At 39.8% G+C, this 9,174-nt stretch overlaps 2 long non-coding RNA genes across 2 annotated transcripts in view; one reads left to right on the forward strand and one right to left on the reverse strand.

The window, feature by feature from the left end:
• Nucleotides 1–9,174, forward strand: part of LOC126398334 (uncharacterized) — a 672,738-nt gene that overhangs the window by 251,951 nt on the left and 411,613 nt on the right. The window lies entirely within an intron of this gene.
• Nucleotides 1,594–9,174, reverse strand: part of LOC126398333 (uncharacterized) — a 157,936-nt gene continuing 150,355 nt past the window's right edge. Inside the window, exon 3 of the long non-coding RNA XR_007570765.1 lies at nt 1,594–1,702. This is a non-coding gene — a long non-coding RNA (uncharacterized LOC126398333). The remainder of the gene's footprint in view (nt 1,703–9,174) is intronic.

The raw sequence follows: 9,174 nt of genomic DNA on the forward strand, positions 1-9,174 counted from the left end.
CTAACATGCTAACTATTATTTTTATGTCACTAGTCACTTGAAACAAATTTAGGACGATAGGAGACAGGTTGAAATAAACCGAAATTTCCCTTTAAAACAGCTATTGAATTCTGGTTTCACATGCGACAAGAACAGCAGTCTCCTGGGTGAAAGTCAAGGAGTTTGTTTGACCTATCCACCTCCGCTCCCACCCAACCTTTAAAGACTTTCTTGCTCCTTATACTACAACAGTTGATCAGAGTGTCAAAAGATTACCAGCTTAGTACGCCGAGGGCCACTTACCAAGCCTCCCTGAACTGAATTCGGACAGAGAGTACAAGAGTGAGTCAGCCCATTTTAGCTTAGTATCTGAAATTTAGATTTAAATGTAGTTTTTGAGTGATTCTGAACCCCATCTTATAAAAGCAATCTGTTTCATCTCACCAATTTGTTTTTGCCGGTGTTTTTGCAGTGTGATAAGGCACGGTGAAAACGTAACCATCCAAAACAGCATCCAAACGTTCTGCGTTTAGAAAAGGTCATTGCTTGATAAATTGAACGCACCGTTCCTCGAAAAATAGTTTGCGAAAACAACGTATCCCTCACGGTGCAGCTTTAAAAACCCCTCTTGTAACTTGAGAATATCAATTTTCCACTGTCTCGTCTCCATAACTACAACCAAAATCTCATTCTTTTCAAAGTCTTCTCGGCCAGTAGAGAGACTATTTTATTCTGAATGTGAAATCAGTGCCATCATCTTTAGAGCTGTGCTTAGTCATGGAGAGAGCAGAGAGAAATGAGAGTTTAACAGCTTTTATCCCTTCATCTGTGCAGCTCCTTCACAACTTTCTGTGTTTATTCTTTTTCCTCTCGTACTTTCTTTTGGCTTTACTCCCACTCACTCTCCACCTCTCTGCTTCAGTGTCCTTAATCACACATTCATCCATTAATAAATATTAATGACACACAACAGTTAGAGCCAAATAGGTGTGTTTACCATAATGTTGTTTAATGCTGACACGCTGACCTGCATACATAAAATAATATTCGCCCTGCTCAAGAGGGCATGACACAAAAGGATGCCCCATCCTAATTATAAAGTAAATCAGATTATCATTATGTGCATGCTGCGTTCATATTGAATATAAAACATCTAAATATAAGGACCCTGACCAGTGTCAGTGGTGTTACACTGCATTACTGTTTCAGCACCATGGACAGCAGCAGCTAAAGACAGATCTAAGTGAGCTGCTGTAGGTGCTGATACCAAAAGGTCGACATGGATACAGTAGAAAATCACCCACACACTGGAATCAGAGCGCTCTGAAGCTTTTATTAGCATCGTTTTGACCCTCACTCTTTGCCTGAGGAAGACCTGTGCTGGGTTGAAACATCGCTTATAAAAGATAAAGTCTGCTGCTTTTCTGTTGTCTTCAAAACAGTATGTTTAACTTATTCTATTGTAGCAAGAAGGTGAAGAAAAATCATCTCAAGCTTGTTCACTTTTTGCAAGTTTAACTGTAATATCTCATTCATACCTGTGCAACTATAGATGTTCCTTTTAAAGCATCTGCTTACACTTTTTTTAGTTCTTTCTGCCCCAGACTAAGAGTTTTCCTAGCTGACCAACAGTCCTCATCAGGGTCCATCAGTGGACCAACAGTCCTCATCAGGGTCCATCAGTGGACCAACAGTCCTCATCAGGGTCCATCAGTGGACTAGTCTCCTGCATGTTTCTGATATGAATGTAATGATTAAATGATATATTTTGGTGGTTTGAGTTGAAGGTGTGAGAAAGAATAGTATCAGTAACATTGTTAACACTGTGCTACATTACAGAGAAATACAAAACCGTACTAATGAACCTTCATTAATATAGGCCTATATTTTATCTACAAGTGCACGTCACACACTGAGCGAGCCGCCTGTTAATGACGCTGTGGAGCGTGGACACTTCCTGTGTCTGTCCTTTCACATTAAAGTCACACATGGTCCAGTCATATAGGTTTGGATTTATTTTGACAAGGTGCAGCTCCTCATAGACTAGGCCACTAAACGACCAATGAAATCTTACCAACTAATGACCTCTCTGGTCGACTAACGTTTGGTCGACTATAAGACGGCAGCCTTACTTGTGGTGCATTCAAATAGTCATTGGTTGCTATAATCATTCCTTTTCTCCTTATGCTCAGAACTGAGGAGCAAAATCCTCAACTCCAGGTAATTCTTACTTTCAGCCAAAACTAATATGAGGCTTCAGCATTCTGTTTTTATTTATATATTCATGCAAAATGTGCTGTTTGTGTGTCCTTGGACTGAGCTGAGTTGTCTGTTTCAGTAACAGAAAACTGTCAATAACTGAATTTAGGAATGCACTTCTGCACAGAACGAGGACGATGGATTTTGACTCGGTCTCACAGCAATCAATTACTCTGATAAAATTTCTTATTAAATCTCATAACATCTTGTAAAATATATCAACACACGTCTGTAAGAGAAAGCTGGTCACTTCCTGTCAACGTTACAGATCAGAAGCACAGAGAGTCGATGACTAGAGATGATACGCCGTCTCATGGCGGTCACTTCCTGTCGACGTTACAGATCAGAAGCACAGAGAGTCGTTGACTAGAGATGATACACCGTCTCTTCTAGTTGCATTGGTGTGAGCTGGTAGGTTTTTAGAACATTGCACAACGGCACATTAGTTGCCTGTTTCAACTTGGCTTGTCACAAATCTTTGGTCAGAACTGGGCTTACGTTGTGGAGAAAAGTTGCAGCGATGTGAACTGGCCTATCTCAGCTCAGCTCAGGCCGGCTGATGGTATCACCTCAGCTTGTAGCAAAGTCAGCTGGTAGAAATAGCAGAGTTTTGGACGGAAAGGAAGGAAAGAGAGGTGACCAAATCCTTTAAACGACTGAAGTCCCTCAGGGTGGACGGCTCAAAATTTTCAACCCTGTTGGTTTCTTCATGTTTGTGCCATTTCACTCGAGATGCAGCTGTAGCAAGTATCTGACTTCTCATTCATCCTCATTCATATTTTAAGACGCTACAAGAGAGTCGTCGCTGCAGAGGACATGCTATCTTGTCTTGTTCCATTGGTGTAAACTGGTTGCAGATTTTTGGTCTTAACTGGGCTTTATATTCAAGAGAAGGCAGACACTCCCACCAAACCAATCTAGACTGATTAATAACACTACAGGTAAGAGGAACAATATGTAGTTTTGATTTTGGGGTGAACTGTCCCTTTAAGATGTGTTTTCTTACCAGGTCACATCCAAATGACAGCAATGTCAGCCATCACACTCAAATCCATGAAAGCAATTGGCAAAGGCTTTAAAACAAAGCTAAAACCCTGTTCATCTTTAATCACACACCATTCCCCGCTTCCATGCTTTTCATCTGCAGCATTCACAAGCATGAAGGTCGCAACGCCGAGGTCGAGAGGCATCAGACGGTGTGAAAACCGAAGCCCTGTTCATAATGAAACTCTACTGAGAACCATCAAGGTCAAGACTAACACTCCAGCCCTGCCCTTTCCTCTCCACAGTCACCAACCAAGGTAAGTGCGTGTTTGCCTTAAGGCCAACTTCGAGGCATAAACACACAAATGCGCACACACAATCTCACACAAACACACACATAGACATGCGTGCAGTCCCCAGATGGTCCTAGCAAGGTTGGGCGATGGAGTATGTGATAACACTTCTGTCTGCTCCTTTGCCAAGACAGGTCAGAGCAGCAGAGCCTGAGCGCATGTTTCACTGCTTCACTTAATGACCTGCCATTCTACTCTACTTGATACCCATTTCCTTATATCGCCCTGCTCCCTCTCAGGTGTGTGTGTTTATCTTCACATTGAGCTACCTGTGTTTATTTGTGTGTGTGTGTGTGAGAGACACAGAGAGTTTGTCTATGCATCAATCCACGCGTGACATTTGTGTGAAATACAGAGACAGTAAAACAGATGTGAGAGTGTCAGACAAAAACAGGCGAGACAATTGGTTTGTACAGATCGCCTCGATACAACAGCCTCCGCTATTACACAGGTCCTTTCACCTGTAGCTGTAATTAGTGGGAAAAACAAAGGAAACAGTGTTGAGACGGAGGCTGGGAGGAAGGGAGACAGGAAGGGAAATGATCACGATGTGCGAGAGACTTTTCTGTTTAACAAACGTTACAGTCGCCACAGGCAACCGGAGACTATTCCCAAAGGGCTTTTTTTTTATTGTTTGAGTTTATGGGGCTCGGGTGGATGCGTGCAGATACCATATGTCGCCATGTGGATCGTGCTGTATTTTATAACCCTGCTCTTTGTTCTTTACTCTCTCAGATGCTAACCTTAACCATTTTTATCATGTGATTTTATTACCTTCCCGCTCTAATCTGTAGCCATATGCTATATGTGCATTCGGGGGCAGATGCAACAGCTTGAATACCTGTACCATAAAATGTAACCTACTGCAGTAGCCGTGCAATACATAAGCCCTTGGTTAAGACTGTGTGACACTCTGCAGTTTGTGCTGATGAAAAAATACACTTTCATTAGACACTGTATAGCTGTATCAATCCCTCTCTGACACACCGTCAACATTCATTCATATTACAGTATACGCTTCTTAATACAGTTAATTGAATGACCATGACTCCATGGGGTTTCATTATTTTGAACAGGTATTGATGTTGTTGGTCTTCAAGCACTCAAAAGCTCCACAGTGTCAATTCCCCCAGTGTCCTTTCTCATTAACATTCATCTTGTGCTCATATCATAATGTTTGTCATAGCTTGATGGCTGACAGCGCCAATTTAAATCTGCTTCAATTAATTTTTGGGCTCCCCGAGGGCAGCACAACAAGCTGCAATCAACACTGACATGTTATTACCTCATAAAGTTGAAACAGATAATGTGTGGGTCAGGGGTGGGCACTCTGTGGCTCGTCTCCAGTGTCTCCCTGTGGCTTTGACAAAAAATGACATGGAAATGAAAAATGTTTTTTTGTAGCAATTTAAATTTTATTTATCATTGCTGCAAGCTTAAAGTGATTATTACATTTTCCAGTTGTAAAAAAGTGTAGCCTATACACAGAATAAAACATATTTTCACATTTCTTTAACTAAAGTGTGTGTCTTTAGTCTTGAGTCTCAGCTAGCTATGGATTTCAAATCCAAAAAAGGGAAAATTCTTAGGGGAAATTGAGGACTTAAAGGTCCAGTGTGTAGGATTCAGGGGAATATATTAGCTGAGGTTCAATGTGTTATAATAAGTGTATTTTCTTTCATGTATAATCACCTGAAACAAAGAATCATTGTGCTTTCGATACCTTAGAATGAGTCATTTATATCTACATAGGGAACAGGTCCTCGTCAACGCAGATCACCATGTTGCACCACCATGTTTCTACCGTAGCCCAAAATGGACAAACCAAATAGCTCTACCAGTTTAAATCACCAGGGACCTCATTTAAAAACTCTGTGGAGACCACACCAATTTTTGCGTACATGCAAATGAGGAAATGTACATACACCAAAAAATATTCTGATTTATAAAAACATACGGACACCTGCCAGTATGCAATTTACTTTAATAAATCCCAAATCAACTTGGAATTGTCCACATGTGGACCAGGCTCATATCCAGCCCTCTACATGCCCACATTCAACCATAAATGGTCAATGCAAAGCACCTCATTCATGCCGTGCATAGACAAAGCCTGCCGATCAATGGTTCCTTAAAGGGATAGTGCACCCAAAAATGAAAATTCAGCTATTATCTACTCACCCATATGCCGAGGGAGGCTCAGGTGAAGTTTTAGAGTCCTCACATCACTTGCAGAGATCCAATAATCCAATAATGGAGGCTGACGGCGCCCCAGATTCAAACGTCCAAAAACACATAATTGAAACCACAAAATATCTCCATACTGCTCGTCCGTAGTGATCCAAGTGTCCTGAAGCCCCGACATAAAAAGTTGTTTGGAAAAACCTCATTTGAACTCTGTTTTTAGCCTCATTGTAGCCTGTAGCTCTGACTGCCTCTCTGGGCACCGCGCTCACGTGTGTGCGTTTGTGCGAGACCGTGAGACATGGGCACCGCCTTCATGTGTGTTCACGTGCTTTTGCTGGTCTCACACGCACACGTGAGCTCAGTGCACAGAGAGGCAGTCCTTTGATTGGTTTGCAAAGCTATTAATGGTCTACCTATTTATCAGATTTGCTTTTATCCTACAGTATGAACCCCTGAGAACCCTCAGGTCGTCTGGAAGTGGCCTTTTAATTATTCCCAAAGTCCGGACAAAAACCCACGAAGAGGCATCTTTTTATTATTATGGTCCTCGTCTCTGGAACAGCCTTCCTGAGGACCTGAGAGCAGCAGAGAAGGTTGATATTTTTAAAAGCAAACTTAAAACCTACCTCTTTACTTTGGCTTTCAATTGAATTTTACTTATTTATTGATCTGCGTTTTATTTTCTATCTTAGCTCGTCCTGCTACTGTTATGTTTGTTCTATTTTATTGTTTCTTTTTCGTAACCCACCTTTTATGTCTGTTTTACTTCATTGCTTTTACTCTTTTACTCCTAAAATCTCAGGTTTTACTCACTTTATTCTATAGTACTCTTTCCTTTTACATATTTTTGGATTTTTAATCTATCTTTTTATGTATTTTTAAATCTTAATTTTACCTCTGGTGTTTCTTCATCGCAGATTTGTAAGAGTTATGATGGTGTTCCCTGAGTTCCCATTTTTAATAACTTCCGATGCTTAATGCTTTTGTTCTGAATATGTGAAGCACTTTGTGTTACATTGAGATGTATGAAAAGTGCTATACAAATAAAGTTTGATTGATTGATTAATTGATATGGAAAAGTTAGGGCTCCCTTACACAAATAACACTGCTGCATTTAAATGTTTATTTAGTGGATCAATGAGAAACGTGTTATATGAGGTGTAGTGAAATGTGTCATTATACATATTCCTCACATCTAATTACCACAATCTACCTTCAATTCACCACCTCACCATCTCTGTCGCCAATTTCCTGTCTCCAAAATGTGCGTAGCATGGGTTAGTTTCCCTTAACTTACACACACAGTGTAAACAGCCAGGGAAACAGGTGGGTATAGCCCGTACACCTGCAGACACCCTCTACTAAAACAAAAACAATCAGCTGAAAGTCAGAAAAGCTCAAGTTTTTACTACCCAAAGTTTGTCACTACGAGGGATACATCACCAAGACCCTGTGAGAAATTATTTGTTTTTGAGTACAGATCATATGTTGTGTGAATATCAAAGTTGTTGCATCATGTGCATCTGTGAGTGCGCTGACTGTGTGGAGATAAAAATAGTAAAGAGAGGATAAAAGATAAGACCAGATGGTTAACATAAAGAGCTGAGAACAAGACAGTGATCCCTTTGGAATTAATTACATTTATGCATAATTCAGTCATAAAATGTGGTCTGATCTTCATCAAAGTCACAATAACAGACAGAAATATGCTATGTAAAGTAATAACATTCAAATAATCCTGTTCAGAGTTGGCATATTTATTACATAATCTCAATATCAAAACTTCAAGCGGTTAAAAGCACGTCAGTTCTTTCACAAATTCCCATCAATTAGCAGCAACTGTAGTTATGAGAGGTGTACAGAGATGTCTGTTGAGTCATTACAACATTATCTGTGTCTGTGTCTGGATAGACGTGGGGCTGGTTCACACAGGATTTCATGTATTTTATAAAGGACATTTCATGGCAATAAAATTGTTGTGCCTTCAAAACATCAAATTGATTATCGATCTTTTTTTTTTACTTTTAATTTTTAACTGATTTACGTCTGTTTGAACCTCACCATTATGGAATACCATTTAAGTCAACATTAAACAAACAAATGAATAAATATACCTATGAAATAAATCCTGAAATGAATAAATGAGGAAATAAATGTATAAATAAATGTAAATAATGAGCCAATACCGATCAATAAATGCCATATCATCTCATTCACAACAATACCCGACGGAAATACAAGGTTTTTTAAATGTATGAAATGAACACATATGGCTAAAGACACTACAGGTGTCTAAATTTCACCTGATATATAATTTACAAGGGAATGAAACAAATCCAGCTGCCACACCAGGCTTTGCCTCGCCACTCCTGCACAACGCCTCCATTTGAAGAAACAGACATGTCAATCATGGCTTTTTCCCTGGAAAATAACCAGCAGCTCTGGGTAGAAATATCTGTTTCCTTGGCTTTATTTATGTTTTCTGGAATAAGAAATAAGATTTTCCTTTAAGTCCTAGTTAATGAAATTGGTTGTTCAAAACACCCTTAAGTCTTCTCCTTAATGTTTCCTTAAAATTTTCAATTAAGTATCTATGGTTTTCTCCTTGTCTTGGTCTTATACTTAAGGAATCCCAAAACTGTTGCCATTTTTTCACTAATAAACTAAAAGCCAACTTTGTGAGACAATAACAGGCGTCACAAGCATGAGTCCAAGCAAACAGACTATCTCCATTGGAACTTTTACCGCTGTACATCTTGCCTTAACAACACAAAGCCTTTTAAGGGACTCTGTGCAAACGTGTCCCTCAGCTAAGGAGAAATCAAGCCTTCAGTGTCATGTTAAGAAAAAAACATGTAACATGTTTTGTACAACTGGCTGATGTTGACTTTTTTTCCTCAGAGCATTTCTTCTATAGCTTGCTATCAGGATGTAAAGGGAACTTCAACACATACAACAAAATTATTTCTTAAATAGGTTTTCTAAATTTACTTTAATGGTGCGTGTGCGTACCTTAACATCAAGTGTTACTTTTTCTTTGGATAAAGGTTGCTTTGCTATTTTTGCACCATCCACTATTTACTATTTACTATTACTACCAAGAAACGAGATCATATTTCTCCTGTTTTAGCTTCTCTGCACTGGCTCCCTGTAAAATCCAGAACTGAATTTAAAATCCTACTGTTATCTTATAAAGCTCTAAATGGTCAAGCTCCGTCATATCTTAGTGAGCTCATAGTGCCATATTATCCCACCAGAACACTGCGCTCTGAGAACGCAGGGTTACTCGTGGTCCCGAAAGTCTCCAAAAGTAGATCAGGAGCTAGAGCCTTCAGCTATCAGGCTCCTCTCCTGTGGAATCATCTTCCTGTTACGGTCCGGGAGGCAGACACCGTCTCCACATTTAAGACTA

This window comes from Epinephelus moara, chromosome 12 (assembly GCF_006386435.1).
Source record: "Epinephelus moara isolate mb chromosome 12, YSFRI_EMoa_1.0, whole genome shotgun sequence".
Lineage (NCBI taxonomy): Eukaryota > Metazoa > Chordata > Actinopteri > Perciformes > Serranidae > Epinephelus > Epinephelus moara.